Source organism: Ambystoma mexicanum, unplaced genomic scaffold (genome assembly GCF_040938575.1).
Source record: "Ambystoma mexicanum isolate Mex_15411 unplaced genomic scaffold, UKY_AmexF1_1 Mex_scaf1, whole genome shotgun sequence".
Taxonomy (NCBI): domain Eukaryota; kingdom Metazoa; phylum Chordata; class Amphibia; order Caudata; family Ambystomatidae; genus Ambystoma; species Ambystoma mexicanum.
The window spans coordinates 4,071,101-4,091,447 of record NW_027182324.1 but is presented as its reverse complement, the minus strand read 5'-3'; the positions used below and the strand labels follow the sequence as shown (position 1 = coordinate 4,091,447).

At 40.9% G+C, this 20,347-nt stretch overlaps 7 non-coding genes across 7 annotated transcripts; 3 read left to right on the top strand and 4 right to left on the bottom strand.

The window, feature by feature from the left end:
* Positions 1-166: 166 nt before the first annotated feature.
* On the bottom strand, positions 167-240 carry TRNAT-AGU (transfer RNA threonine (anticodon AGU)). The gene has a single exon. It is a non-coding gene; the product is annotated as a tRNA-Thr (tRNA).
* Positions 241-2,337: 2,097 nt separating this feature from the next.
* Positions 2,338-2,410, top strand: TRNAK-UUU (transfer RNA lysine (anticodon UUU)). Its single transcript has one exon. It is a non-coding gene; the product is annotated as a tRNA-Lys (tRNA).
* Positions 2,411-3,178: 768 nt separating this feature from the next.
* TRNAK-UUU (transfer RNA lysine (anticodon UUU)) lies at positions 3,179-3,251 on the top strand. The gene has a single exon. It is a non-coding gene; the product is annotated as a tRNA-Lys (tRNA).
* A 1,919-nt stretch (positions 3,252-5,170) lies between these two features.
* On the bottom strand, positions 5,171-5,244 carry TRNAT-AGU (transfer RNA threonine (anticodon AGU)). Its single transcript has one exon. It is a non-coding gene; the product is annotated as a tRNA-Thr (tRNA).
* Positions 5,245-9,850: 4,606 nt separating this feature from the next.
* TRNAT-AGU (transfer RNA threonine (anticodon AGU)) lies at positions 9,851-9,924 on the bottom strand. The gene has a single exon. It is a non-coding gene; the product is annotated as a tRNA-Thr (tRNA).
* Positions 9,925-18,063: 8,139 nt separating this feature from the next.
* TRNAK-UUU (transfer RNA lysine (anticodon UUU)) lies at positions 18,064-18,136 on the top strand. The gene has a single exon. It is a non-coding gene; the product is annotated as a tRNA-Lys (tRNA).
* A 1,919-nt stretch (positions 18,137-20,055) lies between these two features.
* TRNAT-AGU (transfer RNA threonine (anticodon AGU)) lies at positions 20,056-20,129 on the bottom strand. Its single transcript has one exon. It is a non-coding gene; the product is annotated as a tRNA-Thr (tRNA).
* Between the last annotated feature and the right edge of the window lie 218 nt (positions 20,130-20,347).

Genomic DNA, 20,347 nt, shown 5'->3' with positions numbered 1-20,347 from the left:
TGGCATCGCAACCTTGGGCAATATGACTCTAAGGTAGTGGAGTCCAGAATTCTTGGATGCTTTGCCAACATTTCAAGCCTGACTGTGCTTCTAAATAGCATGAAATAGCAATCTTTGTACAAAGTTTTAATATTGGGGAGACAGATTGGTCGAAAAAAAAGCAGACAGGCGCTGCTGAGATTCGAACTCAGGATCTCCTGTTTACTAGACAGGCGCTTTAACCAACTAAGCCACAGCACCTTTTTTGCATCTGGTCTCCTTTCCTTCCTCATGTAATCATTTAGAAGTGAAATCCACTTTTTTAAGGCTGGGCTTCTGTTGCAATATAACTTTTCAAAATGTTTTCCAATTGACTGAAACTCCATTGCACAAAACGAGCATGTCATTAATCGTCGATTTAGAGTGGACTGCATTGCCCAGTGTGTGCATTGAGGAGCACATGTTTGTCTTTACTGGGGAGCAAGTTTGCACTCATGAATGTGGCAAAACATTCAAATCCGTAAGTGGGTGAACATTAAAGTCCTAGATGCTGCAAATCTCTATATCTGGATACGGAATGACTGAAAAAAGTTATGTCTCCATTGTCAAAATGTGTGTAATGCACTAGTAATTTATTTCCTTTATTGACCAGTGAGGTAGCCATGTATGGAGGTGCTGTAGAGTGAAAATCAAGTTTCAAATGGGCAGTGATCCCTGTGCTGGATAGCTCAGTCGGTAGAGCATCAGACTTTTAATCTGAGGGTCCAGGGTTCAAGTCCCTGTTCAGGCGTACCTTTGCTTCTTTTACAAAAAATTAAGCAGGAAATATGAATTGCTCATTCGAATATGTGCTATTTCTGATGGCATCGCAACCTTGGGCAATATGACTCTAAGGTAGTGGAGACCAGAGTTCTTGGGTGCTTTGCCAACATTTCAAGCCTGACTGTGCTTCTAAATAGCATGAAATAGCAATCTTTGTACAAAGTTTTAATATTGGGGAGACAGATTGGTCGAAAAAAAAGCAGACAGGCGCTGCTGAGATTCGAACTCAGGATCTCCTTTTTACTAGACAGGTGCTTTAACCAACTAAGCCACGGCACCTTTTTAGCATCTGGTCTCCTTTCCTTCCTCATGTAATCATTTAGAAGTGAAATCCACTTTTTTAAGGCTGGGGTTCTGTTGCAATATAACTTTTCAAAATGTTTTCCAATTGACTGAAACTCCATTGCAAAAAACGAGCATGTCAGTAATCGACGATTTAGAGTGGACTGCATTGCCCAGTGTGTGCATTGAGGAGCACATATACGTCTTTACTGGGGAGCAAGTTTGCACTCATGAATGTGGCAAAACATTCAAATCCGTGGGGTGGATGACCATTAAAGTCCTAGATGCTGCAAATCTCTATATCTGGATACGGAATGACTGAAAAAAGTTATGTCTCCAGTGTCAAAATGTGTGTAATGCACTAGTAATTCATTTCCTTTATTGACCAGTGAGGTAGCCATGTATGGAGGTGCTGTAGAGTGAAAATCAAGTTTCAAAAATGGCAGTGATCCTGTGGGTCCAGGGTTCAAGTCCCTGTTCAGGCGTACCTTTGCTTCTTTTACAAAAAATTAAGCAGGAAATATGAATTGCTCATTCGAATATGTGCTATTTCTGATGGCATCGCAACCTTGGGCAATATGACTCTAAGGTAGTGGAGACCAGAGTTCTTGGGTGCTTTGCCAACATTTCAAGCCTGACTGTGCTTCTAAATAGCATGAAATAGCAATCTTTGTACAAAGTTTTAATATTGGGGAGACAGATTGGTCGAAAAAAAAGCAGACAGGCGCTGCTGAGATTCGAACTCAGGATCTCCTTTTTACTAGACAGGCGCTTTAACCAACTAAGCCACAGCACCTTTTTAGCATCTGGTCTCCTTTCCTTCCTCATGTAATCATTTAGAAGTGAAATCCACTTTTTTTAAGGCTGGGCTTCTGTTGCAATATAACTTTTCAAAATGTTTTCCAATTGACTGAAACTCCATTGCACAAAACGAGCATGTCATTAATCGTCGATTTAGAGTGGACTGCATTGCCCAGTGTGTGCATTGAGGAGCACATGTTCGTCTTTACTGGGGAGCAAGTTTGCACTCATGAATGTGGCAAAACATTCAAATCCGTAAGTGGGTGAACATTAAAGTCCTAGATGCTGCAAATCTCTATATCTGGATACGGAATGACTGAAAAAAGTTATGTCTCCAGTGTCAAAATGTGTGTAATGCACTAGTAATTCATTTCCTTTATTGACCAGTGAGGTAGCCATGTATGGAGGTGCTGTAGAGTGAAAATCAAGTTTCAAATGGGCAGTGATCCCTGTGCCTGGATAGCTCAGTTGGTAGAGCATCAGACTTTTAATCTGAGGGTCCAGGGTTCAAGTCCCTGTTCAGGCGTACCTTTGCTTCTTTTACAAAAAATTAAGCAGGAAATATGAATTGCTCATTCTAATATGTGCTATTTCTGATGGCATCGCAACCTTGGGCAATATGACTCTAAGGTAGTGGAGTCCAGAGTTCTTGGATGCTTTGCCAACATTTCAAGCCTGACTGTGCTTCTAAATAGCATGAAATAGCAATCTTTGTACAAAGTTTTAATATTGGGGAGACAGATTGGTCGAAAAAAAAGCAGACAGGCGCTGCTGAGATTTGAACTCAGGATCTCCTGTTTACTAGACAGGCGCTTTAACCAACTAAGCTGCAGCACCTTTTTTGCATCTGGTCTCCTTTCCTTCCTCATGTAATCATTTAGAAGTGAAATCCACTTTTTTAAGGCTGGGCTTCTGTTGCAATATAACTTTTCAAAATGTTTTCCAATTGACTGAAACTCCATTGCACAAAACGAGCATGTCATTAATCGTCGATTTAGAGTGGAATGCATTGCCCAGTGTGTGCATTGAGGAGCACATGTTCGTCTTTACTGGGGAGCAAGTTTGCACTCATGAATGTGGCAAAACATTCAAATCCGTAAGTGGGTGAACATTAAAGTCCTAGATGCTGCAAATCTCTATATCTGGATACGGAATGACTGAAAAAAGTTATGTCTCCAGTGTCAAAATGTGTGTAATGCACTAGTAATTCATTTCCTTTATTGACCAGTGAGGTAGCCATGTATGGAGGTGCTGTAGAGTGAAAATCAAGTTTCAAATGGGCAGTGATCCCTGTGCCTGGATAGCTCAGTTGGTAGAGCATCAGACTTTTAATCTGAGGGTCCAGGGTTCAAGTCCCTGTTCAGGCGTACCTTTGCTTCTTTTACAAAAAATTAAGCAGGAAATATGAATTGCTCATTCTAATATGTGCTATTTCTGATGTCATCGCAACCTTGGGCAATATGACTCTAAGGTAGTGGAGTCCAGAGTTCTTGGATGCTTTGCCAACATTTCAAGCCTGACTGTGCTTCTAAATAGCATGAAATAGCAATCTTTGTACAAAGTTTTAATATTGGGGAGACAGATTGGTCGAAAAAAAAGCAGACAGGCGCTGCTGAGATTTGAACTCAGGATCTCCTGTTTACTAGACAGGCGCTTTAACCAACTAAGCTGCAGCACCTTTTTTGCATCTGGTCTCCTTTCCTTCCTCATGTAATCATTTAGAAGTGAAATCCACTTTTTTAAGGCTGGGCTTCTGTTGCAATATAACTTTTCAAAATGTTTTCCAATTGACTGAAACTCCATTGCACAAAACGAGCATGTCATTAATCGTCGATTTAGAGTGGAATGCATTGCCCAGTGTGTGCATTGAGGAGCACATGTTCGTCTTTACTGGGGAGCAAGTTTGCACTCATGAATGTGGCAAAACATTCAAATCCGTAAGTGGGTGAACATTAAAGTCCTAGATGCTGCAAATCTCTATATCTGGATACGGAATGACTGAAAAAAGTTATGTCTCCAGTGTCAAAATGTGTGTAATGCACTAGTAATTCATTTCCTTTATTGACCAGTGAGGTAGCCATGTATGGAGGTGCTGTAGAGTGAAAATCAAGTTTCAAATGGGCAGTGATCCCTGTGCCTGGATAGCTCAGTCGGTAGAGCATCAGACTTTTAATCTGAGGGTCCAGGGTTCAAGTCCCTGTTCAGGCGTACTTTTGCTTCTTTTACAAAAAATTAAGCAGGAAATATGAATTGCTCATTCTAATATGTGCTATTTCTGATGGCATCGCAACCTTGGGCAATATGACTCTAAGGTAGTGGAGTCCAGAGTTCTTGGATGCTTTGCCAACATTTCAAGCCTGACTGTGCTTCTAAATAGCATGAAATAGCAATCTTTGTACAAAGTTTTAATATTGGGGAGACAGATTGGTCGAAAAAAAAGCAGACAGGCGCTGCTAAGATTCGAACTCAGGATCTCCTGTTTACTAGACAGGCGCTTTAACCAACTAAGCCACAGCACCTTTTTTGCATCTGGTCTCCTTTCCTTCCTCATGTAATAATTTAGAAGTGAAATCCACTTTTTTAAGGCTGGGCTTCTGTTGCAATATAACTTTTCAAAATGTTTCCCAATTGACTGAAACTCCATTGCACAAAACGAGCATGTCATTAATCGTCGATTTAGAGTGGACTGCATTGCCCAGTGTGTGCATTGAGGAGCACATGTTCGTCTTTACTGGGGAGCAAGTTTGCACTCATGAATGTGGCAAAACATTCAAATCCGTAAGTGGGTGAACATTAAAGTCCTAGATGCTGCAAATCTCTATATCTGGATACGGAATGACTGAAAAAAGTTATGTCTCCAGTGTCAAAATGTGTGTAATGCACTAGTAATTCATTTCCTTTATTGCCCAGGGAGGTAGCCATGTATGGAGGTGCTGTAGAGTGAAAATCAAGTTTCAAATGGGCAGTGATCCCTGTGCCTGGATAGCTCAGTCGGTAGAGCATCAGACTTTTAATCTGAGGGTCCAGGGTTCAAGTCCCTGTTCAGGCGTACCTTTGCTTCTTTTACAAAAAATTTAGCAGGAAATATGAATTGCTCATTCTAATATGTGCTATTTCTGATGGCATCGCAACCTTGGGCAATATGACTCTAAGGTAGTGGAGTCCAGAATTCTTGGATGCTTTGCCAACATTTCAAGCCTGACTGTGCTTCTAAATAGCATGAAATAGCAATCTTTGTACAAAGTTTTAATATTGGGGAGACAGATTGGTCGAAAAAAAAGCAGACAGGCGCTGCTGAGATTCGAACTCAGGATCTCCTGTTTACTAGACAGGCGCTTTAACCAACTAAGCCACAGCACCTTTTTTGCATCTGGTCTCCTTTCCTTCCTCATGTAATCATTTAGAAGTGAAATCCACTTTTTTAAGGCTGGGCTTCTGTTGCAATATAACTTTTCAAAATGTTTTCCAATTGACTGAAACTCCATTGCACAAAACGAGCATGTCATTAATCGTCGATTTAGAGTGGACTGCATTGCCCAGTGTGTGCATTGAGGAGCACATGTTTGTCTTTACTGGGGAGCAAGTTTGCACTCATGAATGTGGCAAAACATTCAAATCCGTAAGTGGGTGAACATTAAAGTCCTAGATGCTGCAAATCTCTATATCTGGATACGGAATGACTGAAAAAAGTTATGTCTCCATTGTCAAAATGTGTGTAATGCACTAGTAATTTATTTCCTTTATTGACCAGTGAGGTAGCCATGTATGGAGGTGCTGTAGAGTGAAAATCAAGTTTCAAATGGGCAGTGATCCCTGTGCTGGATAGCTCAGTCGGTAGAGCATCAGACTTTTAATCTGAGGGTCCAGGGTTCAAGTCCCTGTTCAGGCGTACCTTTGCTTCTTTTACAAAAAATTAAGCAGGAAATATGAATTGCTCATTCGAATATGTGCTATTTCTGATGGCATCGCAACCTTGGGCAATATGACTCTAAGGTAGTGGAGACCAGAGTTCTTGGGTGCTTTGCCAACATTTCAAGCCTGACTGTGCTTCTAAATAGCATGAAATAGCAATCTTTGTACAAAGTTTTAATATTGGGGAGACAGATTGGTCGAAAAAAAAGCAGACAGGCGCTGCTGAGATTCGAACTCAGGATCTCCTTTTTACTAGACAGGTGCTTTAACCAACTAAGCCACGGCACCTTTTTAGCATCTGGTCTCCTTTCCTTCCTCATGTAATCATTTAGAAGTGAAATCCACTTTTTTTAAGGCTGGGCTTCTGTTGCAATATAACTTTTCAAAATGTTTTCCAATTGACTGAAACTCCATTGCACAAAACGAGCATGTCATTAATCGTCGATTTAGAGTGGACTGCATTGCCCAGTGTGTGCATTGAGGAGCACATGTTCGTCTTTTCTGGGGAGCAAGTTTGCACTCATGAATGTGGCAAAACATTCAAATCCGTAAGTGGGTGAACATTAAAGTCCTAGATGCTGCAAATCTCTATATCTGGATACGGAATGACTGAAAAAAGTTATGTCTCCAGTGTCAAAATGTGTGTAATGCACTAGTAATTCATTTCCTTTATTGACCAGTGAGGTAGCCATGTATGGAGGTGCTGTAGAGTGAAAATCAAGTTTCAAATGGGCAGTGATCCCTGTGCCTGGATAGCTCAGTCGGTAGAGCATCAGACTTTTAATCTGAGGGTCCAGGGTTCAAGTCCCTGTTGCATCTGGTCTCCTTTCCTTCCTCATGTAATCATTTAGAAGTGAAATCCACTTTTTTTAAGGCTGGGCTTCTGTTGCAATATAACTTTTCAAAATGTTTTCCAATTGACTGAAACTCCATTGCACAAAACGAGCATGTCAGTAATCGACGATTTAGAGTGGACTGCATTGCCCAGTGTGTGCATTGAGGAGCACATATACGTCTTTACTGGGGAGCAAGTTTGCACTCATGAATGTTGCAAAACATTCAAATCCGTGGGGTGGATGACTATTAAAGTCCTAGATGCTGCAAATCTCTATATCTGGATACGGAATGACTGAAAAAAGTTATGTCTCCAGTGTCAAAATGTGTGTAATGCACTAGTAATTCATTTCCTTTATTGACCAGTGAGGTAGCCATGTATGGAGGTGCTGTAGAGTGAAAATCAAGTTTCAAAAATGGCAGTGATCCTGTGGGTCCAGGGTTCAAGTCCCTGTTCAGGCGTACCTTTGCTTCTTTTACAAAAAATTAAGCAGGAAATATGAATTGCTCATTCGAATATGTGCTATTTCTGATGGCATCGCAACCTTGGGCAATATGACTCTAAGGTAGTGGAGACCAGAGTTCTTGGGTGCTTTGCCAACATTTCAAGCCTGACTGTGCTTCTAAATAGCATGAAATAGCAATCTTTGTACAAAGTTTTAATATTGGGGAGACAGATTGGTCGAAAAAAAAGCAGACAGGCGCTGCTGAGATTCGAACTCAGGATCACCTTTTTACTAGACAGGCGCTTTAACCAACTAAGCCACAGCACCTTTTTAGCATCTGGTCTCCTTTCCTTCCTCATGTAATCATTTAAAAGTGAAATCCACTTTTTTTAAGGCTGGGCTTCTGTTGCAATATAACTTTTCAAAATGTTTTCCAATTGACTGAAACTCCATTGCACAAAACGAGCATGTCATTAATCGTCGATTTAGAGTGGAATGCATTGCCCAGTGTGTGCATTGAGGAGCACATGTTCGTCTTTACTGGGGAGCAAGTTTGCACTCATGAATGTGGCAAAACATTCAAATCCGTAAGTGGGTGAAAATTAAAGTCCTAGATGCTGCAAATCTCTATATCTGGATACGGAATGACTGAAAAAAGTTATGTCTCCAGTGTCAAAATGTGAGTAATGCACTAGTAATTCATTTCCTTTATTGACCAGTGAGGTAGCATTGTATGGAGGTGCTGTAGAGTGAAAATCAAGTTTCAAATGGGCAGTGACCACTGTGCCTGGATAGCTCAGTCGGTAGAGCATCAGACTTTTAATCTGAGGGTCCAGGGTTCAAGTCCCTGTTCAGGCGTATCTTTGCTTCTTTTACAAAAAATTTAGCAGGAAATATGAATTGCTCATTCTAATATGTGCTATTTCTGATGGCATCGCAACCTTGGGCAATATGACTCTAAGGTAGTGGAGTCCAGAATTCTTGGATGCTTTGCCAACATTTCAAGCCTGACTGTGCTTCTAAATAGCATGAAATAGCAATCTTTGTACAAAGTTTTAATATTGGGGAGACAGATTGGTCGAAAAAAAAGCAGACAGGCGCAGCTGAGATTAGAACTCAGGATCTCCTGTTTACTAGACAGGCGCTTTAACCAACTAAGCCACAGCACCTTTTTTGCATCTGGTCTCCTTTCCTTCCTCATGTAATCATTTAGAAGTGAAATCCACTTTTTTAAGGCTGGGCTTCTGTTGCAATATAACTTTTCAAAATGTTTTCCAATTGACTGAAACTCCATTGCACAAAACGAGCATGTCATTAATCGTCGATTTAGAGTGGACTGCATTGCCCAGTGTGTGCATTGAGGAGCACATGTTTGTCTTTACTGGGGAGCAAGTTTGCACTCATGAATGTGGCAAAACATTCAAATCCGTAAGTGGGTGAACATTAAAGTCCTAGATGCTGCAAATCTCTATATCTGGATACGGAATGACTGAAAAAAGTTATGTCTCCATTGTCAAAATGTGTGTAATGCACTAGTAATTCATTTCCTTTATTGACCAGTGAGGTAGCCATGTATGGAGGTGCTGTAGAGTGAAAATCAAGTTTCAAATTTGCAGTGATCCCTGTGCCTGGATAGCTCAGTCGGTAGAGCATCAGACTTTTAATCTGAGGGTCCAGGGTTCAAGTCCCTGTTCAGGCGTACCTTTGCTTCTTTTACAAAAAATTAAGCAGGAAATATGAATTGCTCATTCGAATATGTGCTATTTCTGATGGCATCGCAACCTTGGGCAATATGACTCTAAGGTAGTGGAGACCAGAGTTCTTGGGTGCTTTGCCAACATTTCAAGCCTGACTGTGCTTCTAAATAGCATGAAATAGCAATCTTTGTACAAAGTTTTAATATTGGGGAGACAGATTGGTCGAAAAAAAGCAGACAGGCGCTGCTGAGATTCTAACTCAGGATCTCCTGTTTACTAGACAGGCGCTTTAACCAACTAAGCCACAGCACCTTTTTTGCATCTGGTCTCCTTTCCTTCCTCATGTAATCATTTAGAAGTGAAATCCACTTTTTTAAGGCTGGGCTTCTGTTGCAATATAACTTTTCAAAATGTTTTCCAATTGACTGAAACTCCATTGCACAAAACGAGCATGTCATTAATCGTCGATTTAGAGTGGACTGCATTGCCCTGTGTGTGCATTGAGGAGCACATGTTCGTATTTACTGGGGAGCAAGTTTGCACTCATGAATGTGGCAAAACATTCAAATCCGTAAGTGGGTGAACATTAAAGTCCTAGATGCTGCAAATCTCTATATCTGGATACGGAATGACTGAAAAAAGTTATGTCTCCAGTGTCAAAATGTGTGTAATGCACTAGTAATTCATTTCCTTTATTGACCAGTGAGGTAGCCATGTATGGAGGTGCTGTAGAGTGAAAATCAAGTTTCAAATGGCAGTGATCCATGTGCCTGGATAGCTCAGTCGGTAGAGCATCAGACTTTTAATCTGAGGGTCCAGGGTTCAAGTCCCTGTTCAGGTGTACCTTTGCTTCTTTTACAAAAAATTAAGCAGGAAATATGAATTGCTCATTCTAATATGTGCTATTTCTGATGGCATCGCAACCTTGGGCAATATGACTCTAAGGTAGTGGAGTCCAGAGTTCTTGGATGCTTTGCCAACATATGAAGCCTGACTGTGCTTCTAAATAGCATGAAATAGCAATCTTTGTACAAAGTTTTAATATTGGGGAGACAGATTGGTCGAAAAAAAGCAGACAGGCGCTGCTGAGATTCGAACTCAGGATCTCCTGTTTACTAGACAGGCGCTTTAACCAACTAAGCCACAGCACCTTTTTTGCATCTGGTCTCCTTTCCTTCCTCATGTAATCATTTAGAAGTGAAATCCACTTTTTTAAGGCTGGGCTTCTGTTGCAATATAACTTTTCAAAATGTTTTCCAATTGACTGAAACTCCATTGCACAAAACAAGCATGTCATTAATCGTCGATTTAGAGTGGACTGCATTGCCCAGTGTGTGCATTGAGGAGCACATGTTCGTCTTTACTGGGGAGCAAGTTTGCACTCATGAATGTGGCAAAACATTCAAATCCGTAAGTGGGTGAACATTAAAGTCCTAGATGCTGCAAATCTCTATATCTGGATACGGAATGACTGAAAAAAGTTATGTCTCCAGTGTCGAAATGTGTGTAATGCACTAGTAATTCATTTCCTTTATTGACCAGTGAGGTAGCCATGTATGGAGGTGCTGTAGAGTGAAAATCAAGTTTCAAATGGGCAGTGATCCCTGTGCCTGGATAGCTCAGTCGGTAGAGCATCAGACTTTTAATCTGAGGGTCCAGGGTTCAAGTCCCTGTTCAGGCGTACCTTTGCTTCTTTTACAAAAAATTAAGCAGGAAATATGAATTGCTCATTCTAATATGTGCTGTTTCTGATGGCATCGCAACCTTGGGCAATATGACTCTAAGGTAGTGGAGTCCAGAGTTCTTGGATGCTTTGCCAACATTTCAAGCCTGACTGTGCTTCTAAATAGCATGAAATAGCAATCTTTGTACAAAGTTTTAATATTGGGGAGACAGATTGGTCGAAAAAAAAGCAGACAGGCGCAGCTGAGATTAGAACTCAGGATCTCCTGTTTACTAGACAGGCGCTTTAACCAACTAAGCCACAGCACCTTTTTTGCATCTGGTCTCCTTTCCTTCCTCATGTAATCATTTAGAAGTGAAATCCACTTTTTTAAGGCTGGGCTTCTGTTGCAATATAACTTTTCAAAATGTTTTCCAATTGACTGAAACTCCATTGCACAAAACGAGCATGTCATTAATCGTCGATTTAGAGTGGACTGCATTGCCCAGTGTGTGCATTGAGGAGCACATGTTTGTCTTTACTGGGGAGCAAGTTTGCACTCATGAATGTGGCAAAACATTCAAATCCGTAAGTGGGTGAACATTAAAGTCCTAGATGCTGCAAATCTCTATATCTGGATACGGAATGACTGAAAAAAGTTATGTCTCCATTGTCAAAATGTGTGTAATGCACTAGTAATTCATTTCCTTTATTGACCAGTGAGGTAGCCATGTATGGAGGTGCTGTAGAGTGAAAATCAAGTTTCAAATTTGCAGTGATCCCTGTGCCTGGATAGCTCAGTCGGTAGAGCATCAGACTTTTAATCTGAGGGTCCAGGGTTCAAGTCCCTGTTCAGGCGTACCTTTGCTTCTTTTACAAAAAATTAAGCAGGAAATATGAATTGCTCATTCGAATATGTGCTATTTCTGATGGCATCGCAACCTTGGGCAATATGACTCTAAGGTAGTGGAGACCAGAGTTCTTGGGTGCTTTGCCAACATTTCAAGCCTGACTGTGCTTCTAAATAGCATGAAATAGCAATCTTTGTACAAAGTTTTAATATTGGGGAGACAGATTGGTCGAAAAAAAGCAGACAGGCGCTGCTGAGATTCTAACTCAGGATCTCCTGTTTACTAGACAGGCGCTTTAACCAACTAAGCCACAGCACCTTTTTTGCATCTGGTCTCCTTTCCTTCCTCATGTAATCATTTAGAAGTGAAATCCACTTTTTTAAGGCTGGGCTTCTGTTGCAATATAACTTTTCAAAATGTTTTCCAATTGACTGAAACTCCATTGCACAAAACGAGCATGTCATTAATCGTCGATTTAGAGTGGACTGCATTGCCCTGTGTGTGCATTGAGGAGCACATGTTCGTATTTACTGGGGAGCAAGTTTGCACTCATGAATGTGGCAAAACATTCAAATCCGTAAGTGGGTGAACATTAAAGTCCTAGATGCTGCAAATCTCTATATCTGGATACGGAATGACTGAAAAAAGTTATGTCTCCAGTGTCAAAATGTGTGTAATGCACTAGTAATTCATTTCCTTTATTGACCAGTGAGGTAGCCATGTATGGAGGTGCTGCAGAGTGAAAATCAAGTTTCAAATGGCAGTGATCCATGTGCCTGGATAGCTCAGTCGGTAGAGCATCTGACTTTTAATCTGAGGGTCCAGGGTTCAAGTCCCTGTTCAGGTGTACCTTTGCTTCTTTTACAAAAAATTAAGCAGGAAATATGAATTGCTCATTCTAATATGTGCTATTTCTGATGGCATCGCAACCTTGGGCAATATGACTCTAAGGTAGTGGAGTCCAGAGTTCTTGGATGCTTTGCCAACATATGAAGCCTGACTGTGCTTCTAAATAGCATGAAATAGCAATCTTTGTACAAAGTTTTAATATTGGGGAGACAGATTGGTCGAAAAAAAGCAGACAGGCGCTGCTGAGATTCGAACTCAGGATCTCCTGTTTACTAGACAGGCGCTTTAACCAACTAAGCCACAGCCCCTTTTTTGCATCTGGTCTCCTTTCCTTCCTCATGTAATCAATCAGAAGTGAAATCCACTTTTTTAAGGCTGGGCTTCTGTTGCAATATAACTTTTCAAAATGTTTTCCAATTGACTGAAACTCCATTGCACAAAACGAGCATGTCATTAATCGTCGATTTAGAGTGGACTGCATTGCCCAGTGTGTGCATTGAGGAGCACATGTTCGTCTTTACTGGGGAGCAAGTTTGCACTCATGAATGTGGCAAAACATTCAAATCCGTAAGTGGGTGAACATTAAAGTCCTAGATGCTGCAAATCTCTATATCTGGATACGGAATGACTGAAAAAAGTTATGTCTCCAGTGTCAAAATGTGTGTAATGCACTAGTAATTCATTTCCTTTATTGACCAGTGAGGTAGCCATGTATGGAGGTGCTGTAGAGTGAAAATCAAGTTTCAAATGGGCAGTGATCCCTGTGCCTGGATAGCTCAGTCGGTAGAGCATCAGACTTTTAATCTGAGGGTCCAGGGTTCAAGTCCCTGTTGCATCTGGTCTCCTTTCCTTCCTCATGTAATCATTTAGAAGTGAAATCCACTTTTTTTAAGGCTGGGCTTCTGTTGCAATATAACTTTTCAAAATGTTTTCCAATTGACTGAAACTCCATTGCACAAAACGAGCATGTCAGTAATCGACGATTTAGAGTGGACTGCATTGCCCAGTGTGTGCATTGAGGAGCACATATACGTCTTTACTGGGGAGCAAGTTTGCACTCATGAATGTTGCAAAACATTCAAATCCGTGGGGTGGATGACCATTAAAGTCCTAGATGCTGCAAATCTCTATATCTGGATACGGAATGACTGAAAAAAGTTATGTCTCCAGTGTCAAAATGTGTGTAATGCACTAGTAATTCATTTCCTTTATTGACCAGTGAGGTAGCCATGTATGGAGGTGCTGTAGAGTGAAAATCAAGTTTCAAAAATGGCAGTGATCCTGTGGGTCCAGGGTTCAAGTCCCTGTTCAGGCGTACCTTTGCTTCTTTTACAAAAAATTAAGCAGGAAATATGAATTGCTCATTCGAATATGTGCTATTTCTGATGGCATCGCAACCTTGGGCAATATGACTCTAAGGTAGTGGAGACCAGAGTTCTTGGGTGCTTTGCCAACATTTCAAGCCTGACTGTGCTTCTAAATAGCATGAAATAGCAATCTTTGTACAAAGTTTTAATATTGGGGAGACAGATTGGTCGAAAAAAAAGCAGACAGGCGCTGCTGAGATTCGAACTCAGGATCACCTTTTTACTAGACAGGCGCTTTAACCAACTAAGCCACAGCACCTTTTTAGCATCTGGTCTCCTTTCCTTCCTCATGTAATCATTTAAAAGTGAAATCCACTTTTTTTAAGGCTGGGCTTCTGTTGCAATATAACTTTTCAAAATGTTTTCCAATTGACTGAAACTCCATTGCACAAAACGAGCATGTCATTAATCGTCGATTTAGAGTGGAATGCATTGCCCAGTGTGTGCATTGAGGAGCACATGTTCGTCTTTACTGGGGAGCAAGTTTGCACTCATGAATGTGGCAAAACATTAAAATCCGTAAGTGGGTGAAAATTAAAGTCCTAGATGCTGCAAATCTCTATATCTGGATACGGAATGACTGAAAAAAGTTATGTCTCCAGTGTCAAAATGTGAGTAATGCACTAGTAATTCATTTCCTTTATTGACCAGTGAGGTAGCATTGTATGGAGGTGCTGTAGAGTGAAAATCAAGTTTCAAATGGGCAGTGACCCCTGTGCCTGGATAGCTCAGTCGGTAGAGCATCAGACTTTTAATCTGAGGGTCCAGGGTTCAAGTCCCTGTTCAGGCGTATCTTTGCTTCTTTTACAAAAAATTTAGCAGGAAATATGAATTGCTCATTCTAATATGTGCTATTTCTGATGGCATCGCAACCTTGGGCAATATGACTCTAAGGTAGTGGAGTCCAGAATTCTTGGATGCTTTGCCAACATTTCAAGCCTGACTGTGCTTCTAAATAGCATGAAATAGCAATCTTTGTACAAAGTTTTAATATTGGGGAGACAGATTGGTCGAAAAAAAAGCAGACAGGCGCAGCTGAGATTAGAACTCAGGATCTCCTGTTTACTAGACAGGCGCTTTAACCAACTAAGCCACAGCACCTTTTTTGCATCTGGTCTCCTTTCCTTCCTCATGTAATCATTTAGAAGTGAAATCCACTTTTTTAAGGCTGGGCTTCTGTTGCAATATAACTTTTCAAAATGTTTTCCAATTGACTGAAACTCCATTGCACAAAACGAGCATGTCATTAATCGTCGATTTAGAGTGGACTGCATTGCCCAGTGTGTGCATTGAGGAGCACATGTTCGTCTTTACTGGGGAGCAAGTTTGCACTCATGAATGTGGCAAAACATTCAAATCCGTAAGTGGGTGAAAATTAAAGTCCTAGATGCTGCAAATCTCTATATCTGGATACGGAATGACTGAAAAAAGTTATGTCTCCAGTGTCAAAATGTGAGTAATGCACTAGTAATTCATTTCCTTTATTGACCAGTGAGGTAGCCATGTATGGAGGTGCTGTAGAGTGAAAATCAAGTTTCAAATGGGCAGTGACCCCTGTGCCTGGATAGCTCAGTCGGTAGAGCATCAGACTTTTAATCTGAGGGTCCAGGGTTCAAGTCCCTGTTCAGGCGTATCTTTGCTTCTTTTACAAAAAATTTAGCAGGAAATATGAATTGCTCATTCTAATATGTGCTATTTCTGATGGCATCGCAACCTTGGGCAATATGACTCTAAGGTAGTGGAGTCCAGAATTCTTGGATGCTTTGCCAACATTTCAAGCCTGACTGTGCTTCTAAATAGCATGAAATAGCAATCTTTGTACAAAGTTTTAATATTGGGGAGACAGATTGGTCGAAAAAAAAGCAGACAGGCGCAGCTGAGATTAGAACTCAGGATCTCCTGTTTACTAGACAGGCGCTTTAACCAACTAAGCCACAGCACCTTTTTTGCATCTGGTCTCCTTTCCTTCCTCATGTAATAATTTAGAAGTGAAATCCACTTTTTTAAGGCTGGGCTTCTGTTGCAATATAACTTTTCAAAATGTTTTCCAATTGACTGAAACTCCATTGCACAAAACGAGCTTGTCATTAATCGTCGATTTAGAGTGGACTGCATTGCCCAGTGTGTGCATTGAGGAGCACATGTTTGTCTTTACTGGGGAGCAAGTTTGCACTCATGAATGTGGCAAAACATTCAAATCCGTAAGTGGGTGAACATTAAAGTCCTAGATGCTGCAAATCTCTATATCTGGATACGGAATGACTGAAAAAAGTTATGTCTCCATTGTCAAAATGTGTGTAATGCACTAGTAATTCATTTCCTTTATTGACCAGTGAGGTAGCCATGTATGGAGGTGCTGTAGAGTGAAAATCAAGTTTCAAATTTGCAGTGATCCCTGTGCCTGGATAGCTCAGTCGGTAGAGCATCAGACTTTTAATCTGAGGGTCCAGGGTTCAAGTCCCTGTTCAGGCGTACCTTTGCTTCTTTTACAAAAAATTAAGCAGGAAATATGAATTGCTCATTCGAATATGTGCTATTTCTGATGGCATCGCAACCTTGGGCAATATGACTCTAAGGTAGTGGAGACCAGAGTTCTTGGGTGCTTTGCCAACATTTCAAGCCTGACTGTGCTTCTAAATAGCATGAAATAGCAATCTTTGTACAAAGTTTTAATATTGGGGAGACAGATTGGTCGAAAAAAAAGCAGACAGGCGCTGCTGAGATTCGAACTCAGGATCTCCTTTTTACTAGACAGGTGCTTTAACCAACTAAGCCACGGCACCTTTTTAGCATCTGGTCTCCTTTCCTTCCTCATGTAATCATTTAGAAGTGAAATCCACTTTTTTTAAGGCTGGGCTTCTGTTGCAATATAACTTTTCAAAATGTTTTCCAATTGACTGAAACTCCATTGCACAAAACGAGCATGTCATTAATCGTCGATTTAGAGTGGACTGCATTGCCCAGTGTGTGCATTGAGGAGCACATGTTCGTCTTTTCTGGGGAGCAAGTTTGCACTCATGAATGTGGCAAAACATTCAAATCCGTAAGTGGGTGAACATTAAAGTCCTAGATGCTGCAAATCTCTATATCTGGATACGGAATGACTGAAAAAAGTTATGTCTCCAGTGTCAAAATGTGTGTAATGCACTAGTAATTCATTTCCTTTATTGACCAGTGAGGTAGCCATGTATGGAGGTGCTGTAGAGTGAAAATCAAGTTTCAAATGGGCAGTGATCCCTGTGCCTGGATAGCTCAGTCGGTAGAGCATCAGACTTTTAATCTGAGGGTCCAGGGTTCAAGTCCCTGTTGCATCTGGTCTCCTTTCCTTCCTCATGTAATCATTTAGAAGTGAAATCCACTTTTTTTAAGGCTGGGGTTCTGTTGCAATATAACTTTTCAAAATGTTTTCCAATTGACTGAAACTCCATTGCAAAAAACGAGCATGTCAGTAATCGACGATTTAGAGTGGACTGCATTGCCCAGTGTGTGCATTGAGGAGCACATATACGTCTTTACTGGGGAGCAAGTTTGCACTCATGAATGTGGCAAAACATTCAAATCCGTGGGGTGGATGACCATTAAAGTCCTAGATGCTGCAAATCTCTATATCTGGATACGGAATGACTGAAAAAAGTTATGTCTCCAGTGTCAAAATGTGTGTAATGCACTAGTAATTCATTTCCTTTATTGACCAGTGAGGTAGCCATGTATGGAGGTGCTGTAGAGTGAAAATCAAGTTTCAAAAATGGCAGTGATCCTGTGGGTCCAGGGTTCAAGTCCCTGTTCAGGCGTACCTTTGCTTCTTTTACAAAAAATTAAGCAGGAAATATGAATTGCTCATTCGAATATGTGCTATTTCTGATGGCATCGCAACCTTGGGCAATATGACTCTAAGGTAGTGGAGACCAGAGTTCTTGGGTGCTTTGCCAACATTTCAAGCCTGACTGTGCTTCTAAATAGCATGAAATAGCAATCTTTGTACAAAGTTTTAATATTGGGGAGACAGATTGGTCGAAAAAAAAGCAGACAGGCGCTGCTGAGATTCGAACTCAGGATCTCCTTTTTACTAGACAGGCGCTTTAACCAACTAAGCCACAGCACCTTTTTAGCATCTGGTCTCCTTTCCTTCCTCATGTAATCATTTAGAAGTGAAATCCACTTTTTTTAAGGCTGGGCTTCTGTTGCAATATAACTTTTCAAAATGTTTTCCAATTGACTGAAACTCCATTGCACAAAACGAGCATGTCATTAATCGTCGATTTAGAGTGGACTGCATTGCCCAGTGTGTGCATTGAGGAGCACATGTTCGTCTTTACTGGGGAGCAAGTTTGCACTCATGAATGTGGCAAAACATTCAAATCCGTAAGTGGGTGAACATTAAAGTCCTAGATGCTGCAAATCTCTATATCTGGATACGGAATGACTGAAAAAAGTTATGTCTCCAGTGTCAAAATGTGTGTAATGCACTAGTAATTCATTTCCTTTATTGACCAGTGAGGTAGCCATGTATGGAGGTGCTGTAGAGTGAAAATCAAGTTTCAAATGAGCAGTGATCTCTGTGCCTGGATAGCTCAGTTGGTAGAGCATCAGACTTTTAATCTGAGGGTCCAGGGTTCAAGTCCCTGTTCAGGCGTACCTTTGCTTCTTTTACAAAAAATTAAGCAGGAAATATGAATTGCTCATTCTAATATGTGCTATTTCTGATGGCATCGCAACCTTGGGCAATATGACTCTAAGGTAGTGGAGTCCAGAGTTCTTGGATGCTTTGCCAACATTTCAAGCCTGACTGTGCTTCTAAATAGCATGAAATAGCAATCTTTGTACAAAGTTTTAATATTGGGGAGACAGATTGGTCGAAAAAAAAGCAGACAGGCGCTGCTGAGATTTGAACTCAGGATCTCCTGTTTACTAGACAGGCGCTTTAACCAACTAAGCTGCAGCACCTTTTTTGCATCTGGTCTCCTTTCCTTCCTCATGTAATCATTTAGAAGTGAAATCCACTTTTTTAAGGCTGGGCTTCTGTTGCAATATAACTTTTCAAAATGTTTTCCAATTGACTGAAACTCCATTGCACAAAACGAGCATGTCATTAATCGTCGATTTAGAGTGGAATGCATTGCCCAGTGTGTGCATTGAGGAGCACATGTTCGTCTTTACTGGGGAGCAAGTTTGCACTCATGAATGTGGCAAAACATTCAAATCCGTAAGTGGGTGAACATTAAAGTCCTAGATGCTGCAAATCTCTATATCTGGATACGGAATGACTGAAAAAAGTTATGTCTCCAGTGTCAAAATGTGTGTAATGCACTAGTAATTCATTTCCTTTATTGACCAGTGAGGTAGCCATGTATGGAGGTGCTGTAGAGTGAAAATCAAGTTTCAAATGGGCAGTGATCCCTGTGCCTGGATAGCTCAGTCGGTAGAGCATCAGACTTTTAATCTGAGGGTCCAGGGTTCAAGTCCCTGTTCAGGCGTACTTTTGCTTCTTTTACAAAAAATTAAGCAGGAAATATGAATTGCTCATTCTAATATGTGCTATTTCTGATGGCATCGCAACCTTGGGCAATATGACTCTAAGGTAGTGGAGTCCAGAGTTCTTGGATGCTTTGCCAACATTTCAAGCCTGACTGTGCTTCTAAATAGCATGAAATAGCAATCTTTGTACAAAGTTTTAATATTGGGGAGACAGATTGGTCGAAAAAAAAGCAGACAGGCGCTGCTAAGATTCGAACTCAGGATCTCCTGTTTACTAGACAGGCGCTTTAACCAACTAAGCCACAGCACCTTTTTTGCATCTGGTCTCCTTTCCTTCCTCATGTAATAATTTAGAAGTGAAATCCACTTTTTTAAGGCTGGGCTTCTGTTGCAATATAACTTTTCAAAATGTTTCCCAATTGACTGAAACTCCATTGCACAAAACGAGCATGTCATTAATCGTCGATTTAGAGTGGACTGCATTGCCCAGTGTGTGCATTGAGGAGCACATGTTCGTCTTTACTGGGGAGCAAGTTTGCACTCATGAATGTGGCAAAACATTCAAATCCGTAAGTGGGTGAACATTAAAGTCCTAGATGCTGCAAATCTCTATATCTGGATACGGAATGACTGAAAAAAGTTATGTCTCCAGTGTCAAAATGTGTGTAATGCACTAGTAATTCATTTCCTTTATTGCCCAGGGAGGTAGCCATGTATGGAGGTGCTGTAGAGTGAAAATCAAGTTTCAAATGGGCAGTGATCCCTGTGCCTGGATAGCTCAGTCGGTAGAGCATCAGACTTTTAATCTGAGGGTCCAGGGTTCAAGTCCCTGTTCAGGCGTACCTTTGCTTCTTTTACAAAAAATTTAGCAGGAAATATGAATTGCTCATTCTAATATGTGCTATTTCTGATGGCATCGCAACCTTGGGCAATATGACTCTAAGGTAGTGGAGTCCAGAATTCTTGGATGCTTTGCCAACATTTCAAGCCTGACTGTGCTTCTAAATAGCATGAAATAGCAATCTTTGTACAAAGTTTTAATATTGGGGAGACAGATTGGTCGAAAAAAAAGCAGACAGGCGCTGCTGAGATTCGAACTCAGGATCTCCTGTTTACTAGACAGGCGCTTTAACCAACTAAGCCACAGCACCTTTTTTGCATCTGGTCTCCTTTCCTTCCTCATGTAATCATTTAGAAGTGAAATCCACTTTTTTAAGGCTGGGCTTCTGTTGCAATATAACTTTTCAAAATGTTTTCCAATTGACTGAAACTCCATTGCACAAAACGAGCATGTCATTAATCGTCGATTTAGAGTGGACTGCATTGCCCAGTGTGTGCATTGAGGAGCACATGTTTGTCTTTACTGGGG